The 26,298-nt window shown below is 47.5% G+C and overlaps 23 non-coding genes across 23 annotated transcripts; all 23 read left to right on the top strand.

Annotated features, from left to right (window-relative positions):
* Positions 1-1,020: 1,020 nt before the first annotated feature.
* Positions 1,021-1,135, top strand: LOC127980430 (U5 spliceosomal RNA). Its single transcript, XR_008159455.1, has one exon. It is a non-coding gene; the product is annotated as a U5 spliceosomal RNA (small nuclear RNA).
* Positions 1,136-1,420: 285 nt separating this feature from the next.
* trnag-ucc (transfer RNA glycine (anticodon UCC)) lies at positions 1,421-1,492 on the top strand. Its single transcript has one exon. It is a non-coding gene; the product is annotated as a tRNA-Gly (tRNA).
* Positions 1,493-3,091: 1,599 nt separating this feature from the next.
* On the top strand, positions 3,092-3,163 carry trnag-ucc (transfer RNA glycine (anticodon UCC)). Its single transcript has one exon. It is a non-coding gene; the product is annotated as a tRNA-Gly (tRNA).
* Positions 3,164-4,387: 1,224 nt separating this feature from the next.
* Positions 4,388-4,502, top strand: LOC127980428 (U5 spliceosomal RNA). Its single transcript, XR_008159454.1, has one exon. It is a non-coding gene; the product is annotated as a U5 spliceosomal RNA (small nuclear RNA).
* Positions 4,503-4,787: 285 nt separating this feature from the next.
* On the top strand, positions 4,788-4,859 carry trnag-ucc (transfer RNA glycine (anticodon UCC)). Its single transcript has one exon. It is a non-coding gene; the product is annotated as a tRNA-Gly (tRNA).
* Positions 4,860-6,085: 1,226 nt separating this feature from the next.
* On the top strand, positions 6,086-6,200 carry LOC127980427 (U5 spliceosomal RNA). Its single transcript, XR_008159453.1, has one exon. It is a non-coding gene; the product is annotated as a U5 spliceosomal RNA (small nuclear RNA).
* A 285-nt stretch (positions 6,201-6,485) lies between these two features.
* trnag-ucc (transfer RNA glycine (anticodon UCC)) lies at positions 6,486-6,557 on the top strand. The gene has a single exon. It is a non-coding gene; the product is annotated as a tRNA-Gly (tRNA).
* A 1,597-nt stretch (positions 6,558-8,154) lies between these two features.
* Positions 8,155-8,226, top strand: trnag-ucc (transfer RNA glycine (anticodon UCC)). Its single transcript has one exon. It is a non-coding gene; the product is annotated as a tRNA-Gly (tRNA).
* Positions 8,227-9,452: 1,226 nt separating this feature from the next.
* LOC127980425 (U5 spliceosomal RNA) lies at positions 9,453-9,567 on the top strand. The gene has a single exon (XR_008159451.1). It is a non-coding gene; the product is annotated as a U5 spliceosomal RNA (small nuclear RNA).
* A 285-nt stretch (positions 9,568-9,852) lies between these two features.
* On the top strand, positions 9,853-9,924 carry trnag-ucc (transfer RNA glycine (anticodon UCC)). The gene has a single exon. It is a non-coding gene; the product is annotated as a tRNA-Gly (tRNA).
* Positions 9,925-11,521: 1,597 nt separating this feature from the next.
* trnag-ucc (transfer RNA glycine (anticodon UCC)) lies at positions 11,522-11,593 on the top strand. The gene has a single exon. It is a non-coding gene; the product is annotated as a tRNA-Gly (tRNA).
* Positions 11,594-12,819: 1,226 nt separating this feature from the next.
* LOC127980424 (U5 spliceosomal RNA) lies at positions 12,820-12,934 on the top strand. The gene has a single exon (XR_008159450.1). It is a non-coding gene; the product is annotated as a U5 spliceosomal RNA (small nuclear RNA).
* A 285-nt stretch (positions 12,935-13,219) lies between these two features.
* On the top strand, positions 13,220-13,291 carry trnag-ucc (transfer RNA glycine (anticodon UCC)). Its single transcript has one exon. It is a non-coding gene; the product is annotated as a tRNA-Gly (tRNA).
* Positions 13,292-14,889: 1,598 nt separating this feature from the next.
* Positions 14,890-14,961, top strand: trnag-ucc (transfer RNA glycine (anticodon UCC)). Its single transcript has one exon. It is a non-coding gene; the product is annotated as a tRNA-Gly (tRNA).
* A 1,230-nt stretch (positions 14,962-16,191) lies between these two features.
* LOC127980423 (U5 spliceosomal RNA) lies at positions 16,192-16,306 on the top strand. The gene has a single exon (XR_008159449.1). It is a non-coding gene; the product is annotated as a U5 spliceosomal RNA (small nuclear RNA).
* Positions 16,307-16,937: 631 nt separating this feature from the next.
* Positions 16,938-17,009, top strand: trnag-ucc (transfer RNA glycine (anticodon UCC)). Its single transcript has one exon. It is a non-coding gene; the product is annotated as a tRNA-Gly (tRNA).
* Positions 17,010-18,609: 1,600 nt separating this feature from the next.
* On the top strand, positions 18,610-18,681 carry trnag-ucc (transfer RNA glycine (anticodon UCC)). Its single transcript has one exon. It is a non-coding gene; the product is annotated as a tRNA-Gly (tRNA).
* A 1,600-nt stretch (positions 18,682-20,281) lies between these two features.
* Positions 20,282-20,353, top strand: trnag-ucc (transfer RNA glycine (anticodon UCC)). The gene has a single exon. It is a non-coding gene; the product is annotated as a tRNA-Gly (tRNA).
* A 1,226-nt stretch (positions 20,354-21,579) lies between these two features.
* LOC127980422 (U5 spliceosomal RNA) lies at positions 21,580-21,694 on the top strand. The gene has a single exon (XR_008159448.1). It is a non-coding gene; the product is annotated as a U5 spliceosomal RNA (small nuclear RNA).
* A 285-nt stretch (positions 21,695-21,979) lies between these two features.
* On the top strand, positions 21,980-22,051 carry trnag-ucc (transfer RNA glycine (anticodon UCC)). Its single transcript has one exon. It is a non-coding gene; the product is annotated as a tRNA-Gly (tRNA).
* Positions 22,052-23,649: 1,598 nt separating this feature from the next.
* trnag-ucc (transfer RNA glycine (anticodon UCC)) lies at positions 23,650-23,721 on the top strand. Its single transcript has one exon. It is a non-coding gene; the product is annotated as a tRNA-Gly (tRNA).
* A 1,230-nt stretch (positions 23,722-24,951) lies between these two features.
* On the top strand, positions 24,952-25,066 carry LOC127980421 (U5 spliceosomal RNA). The gene has a single exon (XR_008159447.1). It is a non-coding gene; the product is annotated as a U5 spliceosomal RNA (small nuclear RNA).
* Positions 25,067-25,697: 631 nt separating this feature from the next.
* trnag-ucc (transfer RNA glycine (anticodon UCC)) lies at positions 25,698-25,769 on the top strand. Its single transcript has one exon. It is a non-coding gene; the product is annotated as a tRNA-Gly (tRNA).
* Positions 25,770-26,298: the final 529 nt, after the last annotated feature.

Here is a 26,298-nt window from a genome sequence, read left to right as displayed (position 1 = left end):
ACTGACGGCACTGCACTGACATAACTAAACAATGCATGGCTTCTTCTGACGCAGACCCAGCCCTAGCACCGTAAAATTTCTGATGGACCCATCATTAGCTGAAGTCGCATAACACTTGGAACACTACCCGTAGCAGGGGTCATTGTTTGGACTCTTTTTTTTTTTTTTTTTTTTTAAATTGCGCTTTAAACAAAAAGTATTGCGTCAATGCAACTGAACAACATTAATTAGGAACACAGTGCGTCAAAAAGCAAAATGACAGTTAAAGGCATTTCGTTATTGAACTCTTTGATGACATCATTCAGCTAAGTTCAGTTTAAATAGTATCTGTGCAATAATTTGCAATCAAGTCAACGATATCGCTGTACATGAAGTGTCCCCAGCTCCGCCTGCCAGAAGCGACAGAGGGAAGAAACCAAAACTCGATCGGTGAAAGGATGGAGAAAAAACCCGGTGAGAAACCAGGCTCAGTCGGGGAGACAGTTCTCCCCTTGTCAGACGAAACCAGTAGATCAGCTCCAGGCTGCAGGAATGTCAGACTGTGCAGAAGAATCATCTGTTTCCTGTGGTCTTGTCCAGGTGGTCTTTACAAGGGATTTGTATCTGCGGCTCATCTAGTTGTCACGGTCTCCGCTGTGTTTCTGGGCCATAGAGGTCCTTTCTAGGTGTTGATCCACCATCTTCTCTGGATACGGACTGGATCCGGGTGACTGAAGCGGATACAGACTGGATCTGGTGGCTACGGTGACCTCGGAATAAGGGATTTCTTTAAAAGACTTTTTTTTTCATATAAGATTTTATCCAACTTTTCAGATAGAGGCATGAGAAAGAGATTGCCTTGATTGGGCTTTTGGTTATTGGTGGACCGAGAGGACTTTTTTGAGTTTTACTCCTCCCTTTTGGAGTGGGGGGGGGGGTGCTGACGAAACACATGTGGGCAGGCATTGTCACCCTTGATGACCCTTGGCGAGTGTAGTAGTTTAACAGAGGCAGCGCACAGGCCCGAGGGTTTGGAGACACAGCTCGAGTTTCTCTTCATTGTCGCATAAATCTTTCGCCTTTTACTAAAGATTTCCGTGGAGGGGAACTTTTGCGAGTGACCTGTATTTTTGGGTGCTCTGCTCACAGCAGAGCTACATCGAAATGTCAAGAGCAGAATCAGTTTGACCGTCCGGCAGCATGCTGCGAGAGGGCTTGCCACTGGTCATCGTCTGAATAGGCACTCTCTGCGTTTGACCACTTCGTGTTTATTTAGCCGGATGGGAAGGCAGCGCTTTCTTGTACGTGACGGGATGCAAATTCTTGAAGGCTCTCTTTAGTGACGGGTCCAAACAAAGATCTCATCTGCTCCTCTAGCCCTATCGGCGACTCGTGCACTTCGAGCCTTCTTAGTGACGGCGCAAGTTGCTGACTGCTGACTGCGTTGGTGGTATAGTGGTGAGCATAGCTGCCTTCCAAGCAGTTGACCCGGGTTCGATTCCCGGCCAACGCATGTCCTTTGGCTCGGGCTGACGTCGAAGCAGAACTCCTTCTGTGACCTGCGACTCCAACCAAACATTTTGGATGGATCATTCGGAAGACGAAAAGAACCAGCTCTCCCCGTCGGGGAATCGAACCCCGGTCTTCCGCGTGACAGGCGGAGATACTGTCCACTATACTAACGAGGAGCCGTGCATGCTGCCGTTTCTCCCCCAACTGACGGCACTGCACTGACATAACTAAACAATGCATGGCTTCTTCTGACGCAGACCCAGCCCTAGCACCGTAAAATTTCTGATGGACCCATCATTAGCTGAAGTCGCATAACACTTGGAACACTACCCGTAGCAGGGGTCATTGTTTGGACTCTTTTTTTTTTTTTTTTTTTTTAAATTGCGCTTTAAACAAAAAGTATTGCGTCAATGCAACTGAACAACATTAATTAGGAACACAGTGCGTCAAAAAGCAAAATGACAGTTAAAGGCATTTCGTTATTGAACTCTTTGATGACATCATTCAGCTAAGTTCAGTTTAAATAGTATCTGTGCAATAATTTGCAATCAAGTCAACGATATCGCTGTACATGAAGTGTCCCCAGCTCCGCCTGCCAGAAGCGACAGAGGCAAGAAACCAAAACTCGATCGGTGAAAGGATGGAGAAAAAACCGGGTGAGAAACCAGGCTCAGTCGGGGAGACAGTTCTCCCCTTGTCAGACGAAACCAGTAGATCAGCTCCAGGCTGCAGGAATGTCAGACTGTGCAGAAGAATCATCTGTTTCCTGTGGTCTTGTCCAGGTGGTCTTTACAAGGGATTTGTATCTGCGGCTCATCTAGTTGTCACGGTCTCCGCTGTGTTTCTGGGCCATAGAGGTCCTTTCTAGGTGTTGATCCACCATCTTCTCTGGATACGGACTGGATCCGGGTGACTGAAGCGGATACAGACTGGATCTGGTGGCTACGGTGACCTCGGAATAAGGGATTTCTTTAAAAGACTTTTTTTTTCATATAAGATTTTATCCAACTTTTCAGATAGAGGCATGAGAAAGAGATTGCCTTGATTGGGCTTTTGGTTATTATAGGCACTCTCTGCGTTTGACCACTTCGTGTTTATTTAGCCGGATGGGAAGGCAGCGCTTTCTTGTACGTGACGGGATGCAAATTCTTGAAGGCTCTCTTTAGTGACGGGTCCAAACAAAGATCTCATCTGCTCCTCTAGCCCTATCGGCGACTCGTGCACTTCGAGCCTTCTTAGTGACGGCGCAAGTTGCTGACTGCTGACTGCGTTGGTGGTATAGTGGTGAGCATAGCTGCCTTCCAAGCAGTTGGAGAGAGCAGTGCGCATGTCCTTTGGCTCGGGCTGACGTCGAAGCAGAACTCCCTCTGTGACCTGTGCCTCCACCCAAAATTTTGGATGGAATAATTTCGGATGGACCCATCATTAGCTGAAGTCGCATAACACTTGCAACACTACCCGTAGCAGGGGTCATTGTTTGGACTCTTTTTTTTTTTTTTTTTTTTTTTAATTGCGCTTTAAACAAAAAGTATTGTGTCAATGCAACTGAACAACATTTATTAGGAACACAGTGCGTCAATAAAGCTACTGACTTCCGCCTGCGTTGGTGGTATAGTGGTGAGCATAGCTGCCTTCCAAGCAGTTGACCCGGGTTCGATTCCCGGCCAACGCATGTCCTTTGGCTCGGGCTGACGTCGAAGCAGAACTCCTTCTGTGACCTGCGACTCCAACCAAACATTTTGGATGGATCATTCGGAAGACGAAAAGAACCAGCTCTCCCCGTCGGGGAATCGAACCCCGGTCTTCCGCGTGACAGGCGGAGATACTGTCCACTATACTAACGAGGAGCCGTGCATGCTGCCGTTTCTCCCCCAACTGACGGCACTGCACTGACATAACTAAACAATGCATGGCTTCTTCTGACGCAGACCCAGCCCTAGCACCGTAAAATTTCTGATGGACCCATCATTAGCTGAAGTCGCATAACACTTGGAACACTACCCGTAGCAGGGGTCATTGTTTGGACTCTTTTTTTTTTTTTTTTTTTTTTAAATTGCGCTTTAAACAAAAAGTATTGCGTCAATGCAACTGAACAACATTAATTAGGAACACAGTGCGTCAAAAAGCAAAATGACAGTTAAAGGCATTTCGTTACTGAACTCTTTGATGACATCATTCAGCTAAGTTCAGTTTAAATAGTATCTGTGCAATAATTTGCAATCAAGTCAACGATATCGCTGTACATGAAGTGTCCCCAGCTCCGCCTGCCAGAAGCGACAGAGGGAAGAAACCAAAACTCGATCGGTGAAAGGATGGAGAAAAAACCCGGTGAGAAACCAGGCTCAGTCGGGGAGACAGTTCTCCCCTTGTCAGACGAAACCAGTAGATCAGCTCCAGGCTGCAGGAATGTCAGACTGTGCAGAAGAATCATCTGTTTCCTGTGGTCTTGTCCAGGTGGTCTTTACAAGGGATTTGTATCTGCGGCTCATCTAGTTGTCACGGTCTCCGCTGTGTTTCTGGGCCATAGAGGTCCTTTCTAGGTGTTGATCCACCATCTTCTCTGGATACGGACTGGATCCGGGTGACTGAAGCGGATACAGACTGGATCTGGTGGCTACGGTGACCTCGGAATAAGGGATTTCTTTAAAAGACTTTTTTTTTCATATAAGATTTTATCCAACTTTTCAGATAGAGGCATGAGAAAGAGATTGCCTTGATTGGGCTTTTGGTTATTGGTGGACCGAGAGGACTTTTTTGAGTTTTACTCCTCCCTTTTGGAGTGGGGGGGGGGGGTGCTGACGAAACACATGTGGGCAGGCATTGTCACCCTTGATGACCCTTGGCGAGTGTAGTAGTTTAACAGAGGCAGCGCACAGGCCCGAGGGTTTGGAGACACAGCTCGAGTTTCTCTTCATTGTCGCATAAATCTTTCGCCTTTTACTAAAGATTTCCGTGGAGGGGAACTTTTGCGAGTGACCTGTATTTTTGGGTGCTCTGCTCACAGCAGAGCTACATCGAAATGTCAAGAGCAGAATCAGTTTGACCGTCCGGCAGCATGCTGCGAGAGGGCTTGCCACTGGTCATCGTCTGAATAGGCACTCTCTGCGTTTGACCACTTCGTGTTTATTTAGCCGGATGGGAAGGCAGCGCTTTCTTGTACGTGACGGGATGCAAATTCTTGAAGGCTCTCTTTAGTGACGGGTCCAAACAAAGATCTCATCTGCTCCTCTAGCCCTATCGGCGACTCGTGCACTTCGAGCCTTCTTAGTGACGGCGCAAGTTGCTGACTGCTGACTGCGTTGGTGGTATAGTGGTGAGCATAGCTGCCTTCCAAGCAGTTGACCCGGGTTCGATTCCCGGCCAACGCATGTCCTTTGGCTCGGGCTGACGTCGAAGCAGAACTCCTTCTGTGACCTGCGACTCCAACCAAACATTTTGGATGGATCATTCGGAAGACGAAAAGAACCAGCTCTCCCCGTCGGGGAATCGAACCCCGGTCTTCCGCGTGACAGGCGGAGATACTGTCCACTATACTAACGAGGAGCCGTGCATGCTGCCGTTTCTCCCCCAACTGACGGCACTGCACTGACATAACTAAACAATGCATGGCTTCTTCTGACGCAGACCCAGCCCTAGCACCGTAAAATTTCTGATGGACCCATCATTAGCTGAAGTCGCATAACACTTGGAACACTACCCGTAGCAGGGGTCATTGTTTGGACTCTTTTTTTTTTTTTTTTTTTTTAAATTGCGCTTTAAACAAAAAGTATTGCGTCAATGCAACTGAACAACATTAATTAGGAACACAGTGCGTCAAAAAGCAAAATGACAGTTAAAGGCATTTCGTTATTGAACTCTTTGATGACATCATTCAGCTAAGTTCAGTTTAAATAGTATCTGTGCAATAATTTGCAATCAAGTCAACGATATCGCTGTACATGAAGTGTCCCCAGCTCCGCCTGCCAGAAGCGACAGAGGCAAGAAACCAAAACTCGATCGGTGAAAGGATGGAGAAAAAACCCGGTGAGAAACCAGGCTCAGTCGGGGAGACAGTTCTCCCCTTGTCAGACGAAACCAGTAGATCAGCTCCAGGCTGCAGGAATGTCAGACTGTGCAGAAGAATCATCTGTTTCCTGTGGTCTTGTCCAGGTGGTCTTTACAAGGGATTTGTATCTGCGGCTCATCTAGTTGTCACGGTCTCCGCTGTGTTTCTGGGCCATAGAGGTCCTTTCTAGGTGTTGATCCACCATCTTCTCTGGATACGGACTGGATCCGGGTGACTGAAGCGGATACAGACTGGATCTGGTGGCTACGGTGACCTCGGAATAAGGGATTTCTTTAAAAGACTTTTTTTTTCATATAAGATTTTATCCAACTTTTCAGATAGAGGCATGAGAAAGAGATTGCCTTGATTGGGCTTTTGGTTATTGGTGGACCGAGAGGACTTTTTTGAGTTTTACTCCTCCCTTTTGGAGTGGGGGGGGGGGGGGGTGCTGACGAAACACATGTGGGCAGGCATTGTCACCCTTGATGACCCTTGGCGAGTGTAGTAGTTTAACAGAGGCAGCGCACAGGCCCGAGGGTTTGGAGACACAGCTCGAGTTTCTCTTCATTGTCGCATAAATCTTTCGCCTTTTACTAAAGATTTCCGTGGAGGGGAACTTTTGCGAGTGACCTGTATTTTTGGGTGCTCTGCTCACAGCAGAGCTACATCGAAATGTCAAGAGCAGAATCAGTTTGACCGTCCGGCAGCATGCTGCGAGAGGGCTTGCCACTGGTCATCGTCTGAATAGGCACTCTCTGCGTTTGACCACTTCGTGTTTATTTAGCCGGATGGGAAGGCAGCGCTTTCTTGTACGTGACGGGATGCAAATTCTTGAAGGCTCTCTTTAGTGACGGGTCCAAACAAAGATCTCATCTGCTCCTCTAGCCCTATCGGCGACTCGTGCACTTCGAGCCTTCTTAGTGACGGCGCAAGTTGCTGACTGCTGACTGCGTTGGTGGTATAGTGGTGAGCATAGCTGCCTTCCAAGCAGTTGACCCGGGTTCGATTCCCGGCCAACGCATGTCCTTTGGCTCGGGCTGACGTCGAAGCAGAACTCCTTCTGTGACCTGCGACTCCAACCAAACATTTTGGATGGATCATTCGGAAGACGAAAAGAACCAGCTCTCCCCGTCGGGGAATCGAACCCCGGTCTTCCGCGTGACAGGCGGAGATACTGTCCACTATACTAACGAGGAGCCGTGCATGCTGCCGTTTCTCCCCCAACTGACGGCACTGCACTGACATAACTAAACAATGCATGGCTTCTTCTGACGCAGACCCAGCCCTAGCACCGTAAAATTTCTGATGGACCCATCATTAGCTGAAGTCGCATAACACTTGGAACACTACCCGTAGCAGGGGTCATTGTTTGGACTCTTTTTTTTTTTTTTTTTTTTTAAATTGCGCTTTAAACAAAAAGTATTGCGTCAATGCAACTGAACAACATTAATTAGGAACACAGTGCGTCAAAAAGCAAAATGACAGTTAAAGGCATTTCGTTATTGAACTCTTTGATGACATCATTCAGCTAAGTTCAGTTTAAATAGTATCTGTGCAATAATTTGCAATCAAGTCAACGATATCGCTGTACATGAAGTGTCCCCAGCTCCGCCTGCCAGAAGCGACAGAGGCAAGAAACCAAAACTCGATCGGTGAAAGGATGGAGAAAAAACCGGGTGAGAAACCAGGCTCAGTCGGGGAGACAGTTCTCCCCTTGTCAGACGAAACCAGTAGATCAGCTCCAGGCTGCAGGAATGTCAGACTGTGCAGAAGAATCATCTGTTTCCTGTGGTCTTGTCCAGGTGGTCTTTACAAGGGATTTGTATCTGCGGCTCATCTAGTTGTCACGGTCTCCGCTGTGTTTCTGGGCCATAGAGGTCCTTTCTAGGTGTTGATCCACCATCTTCTCTGGATACGGACTGGATCCGGGTGACTGAAGCGGATACAGACTGGATCTGGTGGCTACGGTGACCTCGGAATAAGGGATTTCTTTAAAAGACTTTTTTTTCATATAAGATTTTATCCAACTTTTCAGATAGAGGCATGAGAAAGAGATTGCCTTGATTGGGCTTTTGGTTATTATAGGCACTCTCTGCGTTTGACCACTTCGTGTTTATTTAGCCGGATGGGAAGGCAGCGCTTTCTTGTACGTGACGGGATGCAAATTCTTGAAGGCTCTCTTTAGTGACGGGTCCAAACAAAGATCTCATCTGCTCCTCTAGCCCTATCGGCGACTCGTGCACTTCGAGCCTTCTTAGTGACGGCGCAAGTTGCTGACTGCTGACTGCGTTGGTGGTATAGTGGTGAGCATAGCTGCCTTCCAAGCAGTTGGAGAGAGCAGTGCGCATGTCCTTTGGCTCGGGCTGACGTCGAAGCAGAACTCCCTCTGTGACCTGTGCCTCCACCCAAAATTTTGGATGGAATAATTTCGGATGGACCCATCATTAGCTGAAGTCGCATAACACTTGCAACACTACCCGTAGCAGGGGTCATTGTTTGGACTCTTTTTTTTTTTTTTTTTTTTTTAATTGCGCTTTAAACAAAAAGTATTGTGTCAATGCAACTGAACAACATTTATTAGGAACACAGTGCGTCAATAAAGCTACTGACTTCCGCCTGCGTTGGTGGTATAGTGGTGAGCATAGCTGCCTTCCAAGCAGTTGACCCGGGTTCGATTCCCGGCCAACGCATGTCCTTTGGCTCGGGCTGACGTCGAAGCAGAACTCCTTCTGTGACCTGCGACTCCAACCAAACATTTTGGATGGATCATTCGGAAGACGAAAAGAACCAGCTCTCCCCGTCGGGGAATCGAACCCCGGTCTTCCGCGTGACAGGCGGAGATACTGTCCACTATACTAACGAGGAGCCGTGCATGCTGCCGTTTCTCCCCCAACTGACGGCACTGCACTGACATAACTAAACAATGCATGGCTTCTTCTGACGCAGACCCAGCCCTAGCACCGTAAAATTTCTGATGGACCCATCATTAGCTGAAGTCGCATAACACTTGGAACACTACCCGTAGCAGGGGTCATTGTTTGGACTCTTTTTTTTTTTTTTTTTTTTTTAAATTGCGCTTTAAACAAAAAGTATTGCGTCAATGCAACTGAACAACATTAATTAGGAACACAGTGCGTCAAAAAGCAAAATGACAGTTAAAGGCATTTCGTTATTGAACTCTTTGATGACATCATTCAGCTAAGTTCAGTTTAAATAGTATCTGTGCAATAATTTGCAATCAAGTCAACGATATCGCTGTACATGAAGTGTCCCCAGCTCCGCCTGCCAGAAGCGACAGAGGGAAGAAACCAAAACTCGATCGGTGAAAGGATGGAGAAAAAACCCGGTGAGAAACCAGGCTCAGTCGGGGAGACAGTTCTCCCCTTGTCAGACGAAACCAGTAGATCAGCTCCAGGCTGCAGGAATGTCAGACTGTGCAGAAGAATCATCTGTTTCCTGTGGTCTTGTCCAGGTGGTCTTTACAAGGGATTTGTATCTGCGGCTCATCTAGTTGTCACGGTCTCCGCTGTGTTTCTGGGCCATAGAGGTCCTTTCTAGGTGTTGATCCACCATCTTCTCTGGATACGGACTGGATCCGGGTGACTGAAGCGGATACAGACTGGATCTGGTGGCTACGGTGACCTCGGAATAAGGGATTTCTTTAAAAGACTTTTTTTTTCATATAAGATTTTATCCAACTTTTCAGATAGAGGCATGAGAAAGAGATTGCCTTGATTGGGCTTTTGGTTATTGGTGGACCGAGAGGACTTTTTTGAGTTTTACTCCTCCCTTTTGGAGTGGGGGGGGGGGGGGTGCTGACGAAACACATGTGGGCAGGCATTGTCACCCTTGATGACCCTTGGCGAGTGTAGTAGTTTAACAGAGGCAGCGCACAGGCCCGAGGGTTTGGAGACACAGCTCGAGTTTCTCTTCATTGTCGCATAAATCTTTCGCCTTTTACTAAAGATTTCCGTGGAGGGGAACTTTTGCGAGTGACCTGTATTTTTGGGTGCTCTGCTCACAGCAGAGCTACATCGAAATGTCAAGAGCAGAATCAGTTTGACCGTCCGGCAGCATGCTGCGAGAGGGCTTGCCACTGATCATCGTCTGAATAGGCACTCTCTGCGTTTGACCACTTCGTGTTTATTTAGCCGGATGGGAAGGCAGCGCTTTCTTGTACGTGACGGGATGCAAATTCTTGAAGGCTCTCTTTAGTGACGGGTCCAAACAAAGATCTCATCTGCTCCTCTAGCCCTATCGGCGACTCGTGCACTTCGAGCCTTCTTAGTGACGGCGCAAGTTGCTGACTGCTGACTGCGTTGGTGGTATAGTGGTGAGCATAGCTGCCTTCCAAGCAGTTGACCCGGGTTCGATTCCCGGCCAACGCATGTCCTTTGGCTCGGGCTGACGTCGAAGCAGAACTCCTTCTGTGACCTGCGACTCCAACCAAACATTTTGGATGGATCATTCGGAAGACGAAAAGAACCAGCTCTCCCCGTCGGGGAATCGAACCCCGGTCTTCCGCGTGACAGGCGGAGATACTGTCCACTATACTAACGAGGAGCCGTGCATGCTGCCGTTTCTCCCCCAACTGACGGCACTGCACTGACATAACTAAACAATGCATGGCTTCTTCTGACGCAGACCCAGCCCTAGCACCGTAAAATTTCTGATGGACCCATCATTAGCTGAAGTCGCATAACACTTGGAACACTACCCGTAGCAGGGGTCATTGTTTGGACTCTTTTTTTTTTTTTTTTTTTTTAAATTGCGCTTTAAACAAAAAGTATTGCGTCAATGCAACTGAACAACATTAATTAGGAACACAGTGCGTCAAAAAGCAAAATGACAGTTAAAGGCATTTCGTTATTGAACTCTTTGATGACATCATTCAGCTAAGTTCAGTTTAAATAGTATCTGTGCAATAATTTGCAATCAAGTCAACGATATCGCTGTACATGAAGTGTCCCCAGCTCCGCCTGCCAGAAGCGACAGAGGCAAGAAACCAAAACTCGATCGGTGAAAGGATGGAGAAAAAACCGGGTGAGAAACCAGGCTCAGTCGGGGAGACAGTTCTCCCCTTGTCAGACGAAACCAGTAGATCAGCTCCAGGCTGCAGGAATGTCAGACTGTGCAGAAGAATCATCTGTTTCCTGTGGTCTTGTCCAGGTGGTCTTTACAAGGGATTTGTATCTGCGGCTCATCTAGTTGTCACGGTCTCCGCTGTGTTTCTGGGCCATAGAGGTCCTTTCTAGGTGTTGATCCACCATCTTCTCTGGATACGGACTGGATCCGGGTGACTGAAGCGGATACAGACTGGATCTGGTGGCTACGGTGACCTCGGAATAAGGGATTTCTTTAAAAGACTTTTTTTTCATATAAGATTTTATCCAACTTTTCAGATAGAGGCATGAGAAAGAGATTGCCTTGATTGGGCTTTTGGTTATTATAGGCACTCTCTGCGTTTGACCACTTCGTGTTTATTTAGCCGGATGGGAAGGCAGCGCTTTCTTGTACGTGACGGGATGCAAATTCTTGAAGGCTCTCTTTAGTGACGGGTCCAAACAAAGATCTCATCTGCTCCTCTAGCCCTATCGGCGACTCGTGCACTTCGAGCCTTCTTAGTGACGGCGCAAGTTGCTGACTGCTGACTGCGTTGGTGGTATAGTGGTGAGCATAGCTGCCTTCCAAGCAGTTGGAGAGAGCAGTGCGCATGTCCTTTGGCTCGGGCTGACGTCGAAGCAGAACTCCCTCTGTGACCTGTGCCTCCACCCAAAATTTTGGATGGAATAATTTCGGATGGACCCATCATTAGCTGAAGTCGCATAACACTTGCAACACTACCCGTAGCAGGGGTCATTGTTTGGACTCTTTTTTTTTTTTTTTTTTTTTTAATTGCGCTTTAAACAAAAAGTATTGTGTCAATGCAACTGAACAACATTTATTAGGAACACAGTGCGTCAATAAAGCTACTGACTTCCGCCTGCGTTGGTGGTATAGTGGTGAGCATAGCTGCCTTCCAAGCAGTTGACCCGGGTTCGATTCCCGGCCAACGCATGTCCTTTGGCTCGGGCTGACGTCGAAGCAGAACTCCTTCTGTGACCTGCGACTCCAACCAAACATTTTGGATGGATCATTCGGAAGACGAAAAGAACCAGCTCTCCCCGTCGGGGAATCGAACCCCGGTCTTCCGCGTGACAGGCGGAGATACTGTCCACTATACTAACGAGGAGCCGTGCATGCTGCCGTTTCTCCCCCAACTGACGGCACTGCACTGACATAACTAAACAATGCATGGCTTCTTCTGACGCAGACCCAGCCCTAGCACCGTAAAATTTCTGATGGACCCATCATTAGCTGAAGTCGCATAACACTTGGAACACTACCCGTAGCAGGGGTCATTGTTTGGACTCTTTTTTTTTTTTTTTTTTTTTTAAATTGCGCTTTAAACAAAAAGTATTGCGTCAATGCAACTGAACAACATTAATTAGGAACACAGTGCGTCAAAAAGCAAAATGACAGTTAAAGGCATTTCGTTATTGAACTCTTTGATGACATCATTCAGCTAAGTTCAGTTTAAATAGTATCTGTGCAATAATTTGCAATCAAGTCAACGATATCGCTGTACATGAAGTGTCCCCAGCTCCGCCTGCCAGAAGCGACAGAGGGAAGAAACCAAAACTCGATCGGTGAAAGGATGGAGAAAAAACCCGGTGAGAAACCAGGCTCAGTCGGGGAGACAGTTCTCCCCTTGTCAGACGAAACCAGTAGATCAGCTCCAGGCTGCAGGAATGTCAGACTGTGCAGAAGAATCATCTGTTTCCTGTGGTCTTGTCCAGGTGGTCTTTACAAGGGATTTGTATCTGCGGCTCATCTAGTTGTCACGGTCTCCGCTGTGTTTCTGGGCCATAGAGGTCCTTTCTAGGTGTTGATCCACCATCTTCTCTGGATACGGACTGGATCCGGGTGACTGAAGCGGATACAGACTGGATCTGGTGGCTACGGTGACCTCGGAATAAGGGATTTCTTTAAAAGACTTTTTTTTTCATATAAGATTTTATCCAACTTTTCAGATAGAGGCATGAGAAAGAGATTGCCTTGATTGGGCTTTTGGTTATTGGTGGACCGAGAGGACTTTTTTGAGTTTTACTCCTCCCTTTTGGAGTGGGGGGGGGGGGGGTGCTGACGAAACACATGTGGGCAGGCATTGTCACCCTTGATGACCCTTGGCGAGTGTAGTAGTTTAACAGAGGCAGCGCACAGGCCCGAGGGTTTGGAGACACAGCTCGAGTTTCTCTTCATTGTCGCATAAATCTTTCGCCTTTTACTAAAGATTTCCGTGGAGGGGAACTTTTGCGAGTGACCTGTATTTTTGGGTGCTCTGCTCACAGCAGAGCTACATCGAAATGTCAAGAGCAGAATCAGTTTGACCGTCCGGCAGCATGCTGCGAGAGGGCTTGCCACTGATCATCGTCTGAATAGGCACTCTCTGCGTTTGACCACTTCGTGTTTATTTAGCCGGATGGGAAGGCAGCGCTTTCTTGTACGTGACGGGATGCAAATTCTTGAAGGCTCTCTTTAGTGACGGGTCCAAACAAAGATCTCATCTGCTCCTCTAGCCCTATCGGCGACTCGTGCACTTCGAGCCTTCTTAGTGACGGCGCAAGTTGCTGACTGCTGACTGCGTTGGTGGTATAGTGGTGAGCATAGCTGCCTTCCAAGCAGTTGACCCGGGTTCGATTCCCGGCCAACGCATGTCCTTTGGCTCGGGCTGACGTCGAAGCAGAACTCCTTCTGTGACCTGCGACTCCAACCAAACATTTTGGATGGATCATTCGGAAGACGAAAAGAACCAGCTCTCCCCGTCGGGGAATCGAACCCCGGTCTTCCGCGTGACAGGCGGAGATACTGTCCACTATACTAACGAGGAGCCGTGCATGCTGCCGTTTCTCCCCCAACTGACGGCACTGCACTGACATAACTAAACAATGCATGGCTTCTTCTGACGCAGACCCAGCCCTAGCACCGTAAAATTTCTGATGGACCCATCATTAGCTGAAGTCGCATAACACTTGGAACACTACCCGTAGCAGGGGTCATTGTTTGGACTCTTTTTTTTTTTTTTTTTTTTTAAATTGCGCTTTAAACAAAAAGTATTGCGTCAATGCAACTGAACAACATTAATTAGGAACACAGTGCGTCAAAAAGCAAAATGACAGTTAAAGGCATTTCGTTATTGAACTCTTTGATGACATCATTCAGCTAAGTTCAGTTTAAATAGTATCTGTGCAATAATTTGCAATCAAGTCAACGATATCGCTGTACATGAAGTGTCCCCAGCTCCGCCTGCCAGAAGCGACAGAGGCAAGAAACCAAAACTCGATCGGTGAAAGGATGGAGAAAAAACCGGGTGAGAAACCAGGCTCAGTCGGGGAGACAGTTCTCCCCTTGTCAGACGAAACCAGTAGATCAGCTCCAGGCTGCAGGAATGTCAGACTGTGCAGAAGAATCATCTGTTTCCTGTGGTCTTGTCCAGGTGGTCTTTACAAGGGATTTGTATCTGCGGCTCATCTAGTTGTCACGGTCTCCGCTGTGTTTCTGGGCCATAGAGGTCCTTTCTAGGTGTTGATCCACCATCTTCTCTGGATACGGACTGGATCCGGGTGACTGAAGCGGATACAGACTGGATCTGGTGGCTACGGTGACCTCGGAATAAGGGATTTCTTTAAAAGACTTTTTTTTTCATATAAGATTTTATCCAACTTTTCAGATAGAGGCATGAGAAAGAGATTGCCTTGATTGGGCTTTTGGTTATTATAGGCACTCTCTGCGTTTGACCACTTCGTGTTTATTTAGCCGGATGGGAAGGCAGCGCTTTCTTGTACGTGACGGGATGCAAATTCTTGAAGGCTCTCTTTAGTGACGGGTCCAAACAAAGATCTCATCTGCTCCTCTAGCCCTATCGGCGACTCGTGCACTTCGAGCCTTCTTAGTGACGGCGCAAGTTGCTGACTGCTGACTGCGTTGGTGGTATAGTGGTGAGCATAGCTGCCTTCCAAGCAGTTGGAGAGAGCAGTGCGCATGTCCTTTGGCTCGGGCTGACGTCGAAGCAGAACTCCCTCTGTGACCTGTGCCTCCACCCAAAATTTTGGATGGAATAATTTCGGATGGACCCATCATTAGCTGAAGTCGCATAACACTTGCAACACTACCCGTAGCAGGGGTCATTGTTTGGACTCTTTTTTTTTTTTTTTTTTTTTTTATTGCGCTTTAAACAAAAAGTATTGTGTCAATGCAACTGAACAACATTTATTAGGAACACAGTGCGTCAATAAAGCTACTGACTTCCGCCTGCGTTGGTGGTATAGTGGTGAGCATAGCTGCCTTCCAAGCAGTTGACCCGGGTTCGATTCCCGGCCAACGCATGTCCTTTGGCTCGGGCTGACGTCGAAGCAGAACTCCTTCTGTGACCTGCGACTCCAACCAAACATTTTGGATGGATCATTCGGAAGACGAAAAGAACCAGCTCTCCCCGTCGGGGAATCGAACCCCGGTCTTCCGCGTGACAGGCGGAGATACTGTCCACTATACTAACGAGGAGCCGTGCATGCTGCCGTTTCTCCCCCAACTGACGGCACTGCACTGACATAACTAAACAATGCATGGCTTCTTCTGACGCAGACCCAGCCCTAGCACCGTAAAATTTCTGATGGACCCATCATTAGCTGAAGTCGCATAACACTTGGAACACTACCCGTAGCAGGGGTCATTGTTTGGACTCTTTTTTTTTTTTTTTTTTTTTTTAAATTGCGCTTTAAACAAAAAGTATTGCGTCAATGCAACTGAACAACATTAATTAGGAACACAGTGCGTCAAAAAGCAAAATGACAGTTAAAGGCATTTCGTTATTGAACTCTTTGATGACATCATTCAGCTAAGTTCAGTTTAAATAGTATCTGTGCAATAATTTGCAATCAAGTCAACGATATCGCTGTACATGAAGTGTCCCCAGCTCCGCCTGCCAGAAGCGACAGAGGCAAGAAACCAAAACTCGATCGGTGAAAGGATGGAGAAAAAACCCGGTGAGAAACCAGGCTCAGTCGGGGAGACAGTTCTCCCCTTGTCAGACGAAACCAGTAGATCAGCTCCAGGCTGCAGGAATGTCAGACTGTGCAGAAGAATCATCTGTTTCCTGTGGTCTTGTCCAGGTGGTCTTTACAAGGGATTTGTATCTGCGGCTCATCTAGTTGTCACGGTCTCCGCTGTGTTTCTGGGCCATAGAGGTCCTTTCTAGGTGTTGATCCACCATCTTCTCTGGATACGGACTGGATCCGGGTGACTGAAGCGGATACAGACTGGATCTGGTGGCTACGGTGACCTCGGAATAAGGGATTTCTTTAAAAGACTTTTTTTTTCATATAAGATTTTATCCAACTTTTCAGATAGAGGCATGAGAAAGAGATTGCCTTGATTGGGCTTTTGGTTATTGGTGGACCGAGAGGACTTTTTTGAGTTTTACTCCTCCCTTTTGGAGTGGGGGGGGGGGGGGGGGTGCTGACTAAACACATGTGGGCAGGCATTGTCACCCTTGATGACCCTTGGCGAGCGTAGTAGTTTAACAGAGGCAGCGCACAGGCCCGAGGGTTTGGAGACACAGCTCGAGTTTCTCTTCATTGTCGCATAAATCTTTCGCCTTTTACTAAAGATTTCCGTGGAGGGGAACTTTTGCGAGTGACCTGTATTTTTGGGTGCTCTGCTCACAGCAGAGCTACATCGAAATGTCAAGAGCAGAATCAGTTTGACCGTCAGGCAGCATGCTGCGAGAGGGCTTGCCACTGGTCATCGTCTGAATAGGCACTCTCTGCGTTTGACCACTTCGTGTTTATTTAGCCGGATGGGAAGGCAGCGCTTTCTTGTACGTGACGGGATGCAAATTCTTGAAGGCTCTCTTTAGTGACGGGTCCAAACAAAGATCTCATCTGCTCCTCTAGCCCTATCGGCGACTCGTGCACTTCGAGCCTTCTTAGTGACGGCGCAAGTTGCTGACTGCTGACTGCGTTGGTGGTATAGTGGTGAGCATAGCTGCCTTCCAAGCAGTTGACCCGGATTCGATTCCCGGCCAACGCATATCCTTTGGCTCGGGCTGACGTCGAAGCAGAACTCCCTCTGTGACCTGTGCCTCCACCCAAAACTTTTGGATGGAATAATTTCGGATGGACCCATCATTAGCTGAAGTCGCATAACACTTGCAACACTACCGGTAGCAGGGGTCATTGTTTGGACTCTTTTTTTTTTTTTTTTTTTTTTTTAATTGCGCTTTAAACAAAAAGTATTGTGTCAATGCAACTGAACAACATTTATTAGGAACACAGTGCGTCAATAAAGCTACTGACTTCCGCCTGCGTTGGTGGTATAGTGGTGAGCATAGCTGCCTTCCAAGCAGTTGACCCGGGTTCGATTCCCGGCCAACGCATGTCCTTTGGCTCGGGCTGACGTCGAAGCAGAACTCCTTCTGTGACCTGCGACTCCAACCAAACATTTTGGATGGATCATTCGGAAGACGAAAAGAACCAGCTCTCCCCGTCGGGGAATCGAACCCCGGTCTTCCGCGTGACAGGCGGAGATACTGTCCACTATACTAACGAGGAGCCGTGCATGCTGCCGTTTCTCCCCCAACTGACGGCACTGCACTGACATAACTAAACAATGCATGGCTTCTTCTGACGCAGACCCAGCCCTAGCACCGTAAAATTTCTGATGGACCCATCATTAGCTGAAGTCGCATAACACTTGGAACACTACCCGTAGAGGGGTCATTGTTTGGACTCTTTTTTTTTTTTTTTTTTTTTAAATTGCGCTTTAAACAAAAAGTATTGCGTCAATGCAACTGAACAACATTAATTAGGAACACAGTGCGTCAAAAAGCAAAATGACAGTTAAAGGCATTTCGTTATTGAACTCTTTGATGACATCATTCAGCTAAGTTCAGTTTAAATAGTATCTGTGCAATAATTTGCAATCAAGTCAACGATATCGCTGTACATGAAGTGTCCCCAGCTCCGCCTGCCAGAAGCGACAGAGGCAAGAAACCAAAACTCGATCGGTGAAAGGATGGAGAAAAAACCCGGTGAGAAACCAGGCTCAGTCGGGGAGACAGTTCTCCCCTTGTCAGACGAAACCAGTAGATCAGCTCCAGGCTGCAGGAATGTCAGACTGTGCAGAAGAATCATCTGTTTCCTGTGGTCTTGTCCAGGTGGTCTTTACAAGGGATTTGTATCTGCGGCTCATCTAGTTGTCACGGTCTCCGCTGTGTTTCTGGGCCATAGAGGTCCTTTCTAGGTGTTGATCCACCATCTTCTCTGGATACGGACTGGATCCGGGTGACTGAAGCGGATACAGACTGGATCTGGTGGCTACGGTGACCTCGGAATAAGGGATTTCTTTAAAAGACTTTTTTTTTCATATAAGATTTTATCCAACTTTTCAGATAGAGGCATGAGAAAGAGATTGCCTTGATTGGGCTTTTGGTTATTATAGGCACTCTCTGCGTTTGACCACTTCGTGTTTATTTAGCCGGATGGGAAGGCAGCGCTTTCTTGTACGTGACGGGATGCAAATTCTTGAAGGCTCTCTTTAGTGACGGGTCCAAACAAAGATCTCATCTGCTCCTCTAGCCCTATCGGCGACTCGTGCACTTCGAGCCTTCTTAGTGACGGCGCAAGTTGCTGACTGCTGACTGCGTTGGTGGTATAGTGGTGAGCATAGCTGCCTTCCAAGCAGTTGGAGAGAGCAGTGCGCATGTCCTTTGGCTCGGGCTGACGTCGAAGCAGAACTCCCTCTGTGACCTGTGCCTCCACCCAAAACTTTTGGATGGAATAATTTCGGATGGACCCATCATTAGCTGAAGTCGCATAACACTTGCAACACTACCGGTAGCAGGGGTCATTGTTTGGACTCTTTTTTTTTTTTTTTTTTTTTTTTAATTGCGCTTTAAACAAAAAGTATTGTGTCAATGCAACTGAACAACATTTATTAGGAACACAGTGCGTCAATAAAGCTACTGACTTCCGCCTGCGTTGGTGGTATAGTGGTGAGCATAGCTGCCTTCCAAGCAGTTGACCCGGGTTCGATTCCCGGCCAACGCATGTCCTTTGGCTCGGGCTGACGTCGAAGCAGAACTCCTTCTGTGACCTGCGACTCCAACCAAACATTTTGGATGGATCATTCGGAAGACGAAAAGAACCAGCTCTCCCCGTCGGGGAATCGAACCCCGGTCTTCCGCGTGACAGGCGGAGATACTGTCCACTATACTAACGAGGAGCCGTGCATGCTGCCGTTTCTCCCCCAACTGACGGCACTGCACTGACATAACTAAACAATGCATGGCTTCTTCTGACGCAGACCCAGCCCTAGCACCGTAAAATTTCTGATGGACCCATCATTAGCTGAAGTCGCATAACACTTGGAACACTACCCGTAGAGGGGTCATTGTTTGGACTCTTTTTTTTTTTTTTTTTTTTTAAATTGCGCTTTAAACAAAAAGTATTGCGTCAATGCAACTGAACAACATTAATTAGGAACACAGTGCGTCAAAAAGCAAAATGACAGTTAAAGGCATTTCGTTATTGAACTCTTTGATGACATCATTCAGCTAAGTTCAGTTTAAATAGTATCTGTGCAATAATTTGCAATCAAGTCAACGATATCGCTGTACATGAAGTGTCCCCAGCTCCGCCTGCCAGAAGCGACAGAGGCAAGAAACCAAAACTCGATCGGTGAAAGGATGGAGAAAAAACCCGGTGAGAAACCAGGCTCAGTCGGGGAGACAGTTCTCCCCTTGTCAGACGAAACCAGTAGATCAGCTCCAGGCTGCAGGAATGTCAGACTGTGCAGAAGAATCATCTGTTTCCTGTGGTCTTGTCCAGGTGGTCTTTACAAGGGATTTGTATCTGCGGCTCATCTAGTTGTCACGGTCTCCGCTGTGTTTCTGGGCCATAGAGGTCCTTTCTAGGTGTTGATCCACCATCTTCTCTGGATACGGACTGGATCCGGGTGACTGAAGCGGATACAGACTGGATCTGGTGGCTACGGTGACCTCGGAATAAGGGATTTCTTTAAAAGACTTTTTTTTTCATATAAGATTTTATCCAACTTTTCAGATAGAGGCATGAGAAAGAGATTGCCTTGATTGGGCTTTTGGTTATTATAGGCACTCTCTGCGTTTGACCACTTCGTGTTTATTTAGCCGGATGGGAAGGCAGCGCTTTCTTGTACGTGACGGGATGCAAATTCTTGAAGGCTCTCTTTAGTGACGGGTCCAAACAAAGATCTCATCTGCTCCTCTAGCCCTATCGGCGACTCGTGCACTTCGAGCCTTCTTAGTGACGGCGCAAGTTGCTGACTGCTGACTGCGTTGGTGGTATAGTGGTGAGCATAGCTGCCTTCCAAGCAGTTGGAGAGAGCAGTGCGCATGTCCTTTGGCTCGGGCTGACGTCGAAGCAGAACTCCCTCTGTGACCTGTGCCTCCACCCAAAACTTTTGGATGGAATAATTTCGGATGGACCCATCATTAGCTGAAGTCGCATAACACTTGCAACACTACCGGTAGCAGGGGTCATTGTTTGGACTCTTTTTTTTTTTTTTTTTTTTTTTTAATTGCGCTTTAAACAAAAAGTATTGTGTCAATGCAACTGAACAACATTTATTAGGAACACAGTGCGTCAATAAAGCTACTGACTTCCGCCTGCGTTGGTGGTATAGTGGTGAGCATAGCTGCCTTCCAAGCAGTTGACCCGGGTTCGATTCCCGGCCAACGCATGTCCTTTGGCTCGGGCTGACGTCGAAGCAGAACTCCTTCTGTGACCTGCGACTCCAACCAAACATTTTGGATGGATCATTCGGAAGACGAAAAGAACCAGCTCTCCCCGTCGGGGAATCGAACCCCGGTCTTCCGCGTGACAGGCGGAGATACTGTCCACTATACTAACGAGGAGCCGTGCATGCTGCCGTTTCTCCCCCAACTGACGGCACTGCACTGACATAACTAAACAATGCATGGCTTCTTCTGACGCAGACCCAGCCCTAGCACCGTAAAATTTCTGATGGACCCATCATTAGCTGAAGTCGCATAACACTTGGAACACTACCCGTAGCAGGGGTCATTGTTTGGACTCTTTTTTTTTTTTTTTTTTTTTTAAATTGCGCTTTAAACAAAAAGTATTGCGTCAATGCAACTGAACAACATTAATTAGGAACACAGTGCGTCAAAAAGCAAAATGACAGTTAAAGGCATTTCGTTATTGAACTCTTTGATGACATCATTCAGCTAAGTTCAGTTTAAATAGTATCTGTGCAATAATTTGCAATCAAGTCAACGATATCGCTGTACATGAAGTGTCCCCAGCTCCGCCTGCCAGAAGCGACAGAGGGAAGAAACCAAAACTCGATCGGTGAAAGGATGGAGAAAAAACCCGGTGAGAAACCAGGCTCAGTCGGGGAGACAGTTCTCCCCTTGTCAGACGAAACCAGTAGATCAGCTCCAGGCTGCAGGAATGTCAGACTGTGCAGAAGAATCATCTGTTTCCTGTGGTCTTGTCCAGGTGGTCTTTACAAGGGATTTGTATCTGCGGCTCATCTAGTTGTCACGGTCTCCGCTGTGTTTCTGGGCCATAGAGGTCCTTTCTAGGTGTTGATCCACCATCTTCTCTGGATACGGACTGGATCCGGGTGACTGAAGCGGATACAGACTGGATCTGGTGGCTACGGTGACCTCGGAATAAGGGATTTCTTTAAAAGACTTTTTTTTTCATATAAGATTTTATCCAACTTTTCAGATAGAGGCATGAGAAAGAGATTGCCTTGATTGGGCTTTTGGTTATTGGTGGACCGAGAGGACTTTTTTGAGTTTTACTCCTCCCTTTTGGAGTGGGGGGGGGGGGGGTGCTGACGAAACACATGTGGGCAGGCATTGTCACCCTTGATGACCCTTGGCGAGTGTAGTAGTTTAACAGAGGCAGCGCACAGGCCCGAGGGTTTGGAGACACAGCTCGAGTTTCTCTTCATTGTCGCATAAATCTTTCGCCTTTTACTAAAGATTTCCGTGGAGGGGAACTTTTGCGAGTGACCTGTATTTTTGGGTGCTCTGCTCACAGCAGAGCTACATCGAAATGTCAAGAGCAGAATCAGTTTGACCGTCCGGCAGCATGCTGCGAGAGGGCTTGCCACTGATCATCGTCTGAATAGGCACTCTCTGCGTTTGACCACTTCGTGTTTATTTAGCCGGATGGGAAGGCAGCGCTTTCTTGTACGTGACGGGATGCAAATTCTTGAAGGCTCTCTTTAGTGACGGGTCCAAACAAAGATCTCATCTGCTCCTCTAGCCCTATCGGCGACTCGTGCACTTCGAGCCTTCTTAGTGACGGCGCAAGTTGCTGACTGCTGACTGCGTTGGTGGTATAGTGGTGAGCATAGCTGCCTTCCAAGCAGTTGACCCGGGTTCGATTCCCGGCCAACGCATGTCCTTTGGCTCGGGCTGACGTCGAAGCAGAACTCCTTCTGTGACCTGCGACTCCAACCAAACATTTTGGATGGATCATTCGGAAGACGAAAAGAACCAGCTCTCCCCGTCGGGGAATCGAACCCCGGTCTTCCGCGTGACAGGCGGAGATACTGTCCACTATACTAACGAGGAGCCGTGCATGCTGCCGTTTCTCCCCCAACTGACGGCACTGCACTGACATAACTAAACAATGCATGGCTTCTTCTGACGCAGACCCAGCCCTAGCACCGTAAAATTTCTGATGGACCCATCATTAGCTGAAGTCGCATAACACTTGGAACACTACCCGTAGCAGGGGTCATTGTTTGGACTCTTTTTTTTTTTTTTTTTTTTTAAATTGCGCTTTAAACAAAAAGTATTGCGTCAATGCAACTGAACAACATTAATTAGGAACACAGTGCGTCAAAAAGCAAAATGACAGTTAAAGGCATTTCGTTATTGAACTCTTTGATGACATCATTCAGCTAAGTTCAGTTTAAATAGTATCTGTGCAATAATTTGCAATCAAGTCAACGATATCGCTGTACATGAAGTGTCCCCAGCTCCGCCTGCCAGAAGCGACAGAGGCAAGAAACCAAAACTCGATCGGTGAAAGGATGGAGAAAAAACCGGGTGAGAAACCAGGCTCAGTCGGGGAGACAGTTCTCCCCTTGTCAGACGAAACCAGTAGATCAGCTCCAGGCTGCAGGAATGTCAGACTGTGCAGAAGAATCATCTGTTTCCTGTGGTCTTGTCCAGGTGGTCTTTACAAGGGATTTGTATCTGCGGCTCATCTAGTTGTCACGGTCTCCGCTGTGTTTCTGGGCCATAGAGGTCCTTTCTAGGTGTTGATCCACCATCTTCTCTGGATACGGACTGGATCCGGGTGACTGAAGCGGATACAGACTGGATCTGGTGGCTACGGTGACCTCGGAATAAGGGATTTCTTTAAAAGACTTTTTTTTTCATATAAGATTTTATCCAACTTTTCAGATAGAGGCATGAGAAAGAGATTGCCTTGATTGGGCTTTTGGTTATTATAGGCACTCTCTGCGTTTGACCACTTCGTGTTTATTTAGCCGGATGGGAAGGCAGCGCTTTCTTGTACGTGACGGGATGCAAATTCTTGAAGGCTCTCTTTAGTGACGGGTCCAAACAAAGATCTCATCTGCTCCTCTAGCCCTATCGGCGACTCGTGCACTTCGAGCCTTCTTAGTGACGGCGCAAGTTGCTGACTGCTGACTGCGTTGGTGGTATAGTGGTGAGCATAGCTGCCTTCCAAGCAGTTGGAGAGAGCAGTGCGCATGTCCTTTGGCTCGGGCTGACGTCGAAGCAGAACTCCCTCTGTGACCTGTGCCTCCACCCAAAATTTTGGATGGAATAATTTCGGATGGACCCATCATTAGCTGAAGTCGCATAACACTTGCAACACTACCCGTAGCAGGGGTCATTGTTTGGACTCTTTTTTTTTTTTTTTTTTTTTTTATTGCGCTTTAAACAAAAAGTATTGTGTCAATGCAACTGAACAACATTTATTAGGAACACAGTGCGTCAATAAAGCTACTGACTTCCGCCTGCGTTGGTGGTATAGTGGTGAGCATAGCTGCCTTCCAAGCAGTTGACCCGGGTTCGATTCCCGGCCAACGCATGTCCTTTGGCTCGGGCTGACGTCGAAGCAGAACTCCTTCTGTGACCTGCGACTCCAACCAAACATTTTGGATGGATCATTCGGAAGACGAAAAGAACCAGCTCTCCCCGTCGGGGAATCGAACCCCGGTCTTCCGCGTGACAGGCGGAGATACTGTCCACTATACTAACGAGGAGCCGTGCATGCTGCCGTTTCTCCCCCAACTGACGGCACTGCACTGACATAACTAAACAATGCATGGCTTCTTCTGACGCAGACCCAGCCCTAGCACCGTAAAATTTCTGATGGACCCATCATTAGCTGAAGTCGCATAACACTTGGAACACTACCCGTAGCAGGGGTCATTGTTTGGACTCTTTTTTTTTTTTTTTTTTTTTTTAAATTGCGCTTTAAACAAAAAGTATTGCGTCAATGCAACTGAACAACATTAATTAGGAACACAGTGCGTCAAAAAGCAAAATGACAGTTAAAGGCATTTCGTTATTGAACTCTTTGATGACATCATTCAGCTAAGTTCAGTTTAAATAGTATCTGTGCAATAATTTGCAATCAAGTCAACGATATCGCTGTACATGAAGTGTCCCCAGCTCCGCCTGCCAGAAGCGACAGAGGCAAGAAACCAAAACTCGATCGGTGAAAGGATGGAGAAAAAACCCGGTGAGAAACCAGGCTCAGTCGGGGAGACAGTTCTCCCCTTGTCAGACGAAACCAGTAGATCAGCTCCAGGCTGCAGGAATGTCAGACTGTGCAGAAGAATCATCTGTTTCCTGTGGTCTTGTCCAGGTGGTCTTTACAAGGGATTTGTATCTGCGGCTCATCTAGTTGTCACGGTCTCCGCTGTGTTTCTGGGCCATAGAGGTCCTTTCTAGGTGTTGATCCACCATCTTCTCTGGATACGGACTGGATCCGGGTGACTGAAGCGGATACAGACTGGATCTGGTGGCTACGGTGACCTCGGAATAAGGGATTTCTTTAAAAGACTTTTTTTTTCATATAAGATTTTATCCAACTTTTCAGATAGAGGCATGAGAAAGAGATTGCCTTGATTGGGCTTTTGGTTATTGGTGGACCGAGAGGACTTTTTTGAGTTTTACTCCTCCCTTTTGGAGTGGGGGGGGGGGGGGGGGTGCTGACTAAACACATGTGGGCAGGCATTGTCACCCTTGATGACCCTTGGCGAGCGTAGTAGTTTAACAGAGGCAGCGCACAGGCCCGAGGGTTTGGAGACACAGCTCGAGTTTCTCTTCATTGTCGCATAAATCTTTCGCCTTTTACTAAAGATTTCCGTGGAGGGGAACTTTTGCGAGTGACCTGTATTTTTGGGTGCTCTGCTCACAGCAGAGCTACATCGAAATGTCAAGAGCAGAATCAGTTTGACCGTCAGGCAGCATGCTGCGAGAGGGCTTGCCACTGGTCATCGTCTGAATAGGCACTCTCTGCGTTTGACCACTTCGTGTTTATTTAGCCGGATGGGAAGGCAGCGCTTTCTTGTACGTGACGGGATGCAAATTCTTGAAGGCTCTCTTTAGTGACGGGTCCAAACAAAGATCTCATCTGCTCCTCTAGCCCTATCGGCGACTCGTGCACTTCGAGCCTTCTTAGTGACGGCGCAAGTTGCTGACTGCTGACTGCGTTGGTGGTATAGTGGTGAGCATAGCTGCCTTCCAAGCAGTTGACCCGGATTCGATTCCCGGCCAACGCATATCCTTTGGCTCGGGCTGACGTCGAAGCAGAACTCCCTCTGTGACCTGTGCCTCCACCCAAAACTTTTGGATGGAATAATTTCGGATGGACCCATCATTAGCTGAAGTCGCATAACACTTGCAACACTACCGGTAGCAGGGGTCATTGTTTGGACTCTTTTTTTTTTTTTTTTTTTTTTTTAATTGCGCTTTAAACAAAAAGTATTGTGTCAATGCAACTGAACAACATTTATTAGGAACACAGTGCGTCAATAAAGCTACTGACTTCCGCCTGCGTTGGTGGTATAGTGGTGAGCATAGCTGCCTTCCAAGCAGTTGACCCGGGTTCGATTCCCGGCCAACGCATGTCCTTTGGCTCGGGCTGACGTCGAAGCAGAACTCCTTCTGTGACCTGCGACTCCAACCAAACATTTTGGATGGATCATTCGGAAGACGAAAAGAACCAGCTCTCCCCGTCGGGGAATCGAACCCCGGTCTTCCGCGTGACAGGCGGAGATACTGTCCACTATACTAACGAGGAGCCGTGCATGCTGCCGTTTCTCCCCCAACTGACGGCACTGCACTGACATAACTAAACAATGCATGGCTTCTTCTGACGCAGACCCAGCCCTAGCACCGTAAAATTTCTGATGGACCCATCATTAGCTGAAGTCGCATAACACTTGGAACACTACCCGTAGAGGGGTCATTGTTTGGACTCTTTTTTTTTTTTTTTTTTTTTAAATTGCGCTTTAAACAAAAAGTATTGCGTCAATGCAACTGAACAACATTAATTAGGAACACAGTGCGTCAAAAAGCAAAATGACAGTTAAAGGCATTTCGTTATTGAACTCTTTGATGACATCATTCAGCTAAGTTCAGTTTAAATAGTATC

This window comes from Carassius gibelio, chromosome B19, assembly GCF_023724105.1.
Source record: "Carassius gibelio isolate Cgi1373 ecotype wild population from Czech Republic chromosome B19, carGib1.2-hapl.c, whole genome shotgun sequence".
Taxonomy (NCBI): Eukaryota; Metazoa; Chordata; class Actinopteri; order Cypriniformes; family Cyprinidae; genus Carassius; species Carassius gibelio.
The sequence above is the reverse complement of the archived record's forward strand: the minus strand, read 5'-3'. Positions and strand labels throughout refer to the sequence as shown.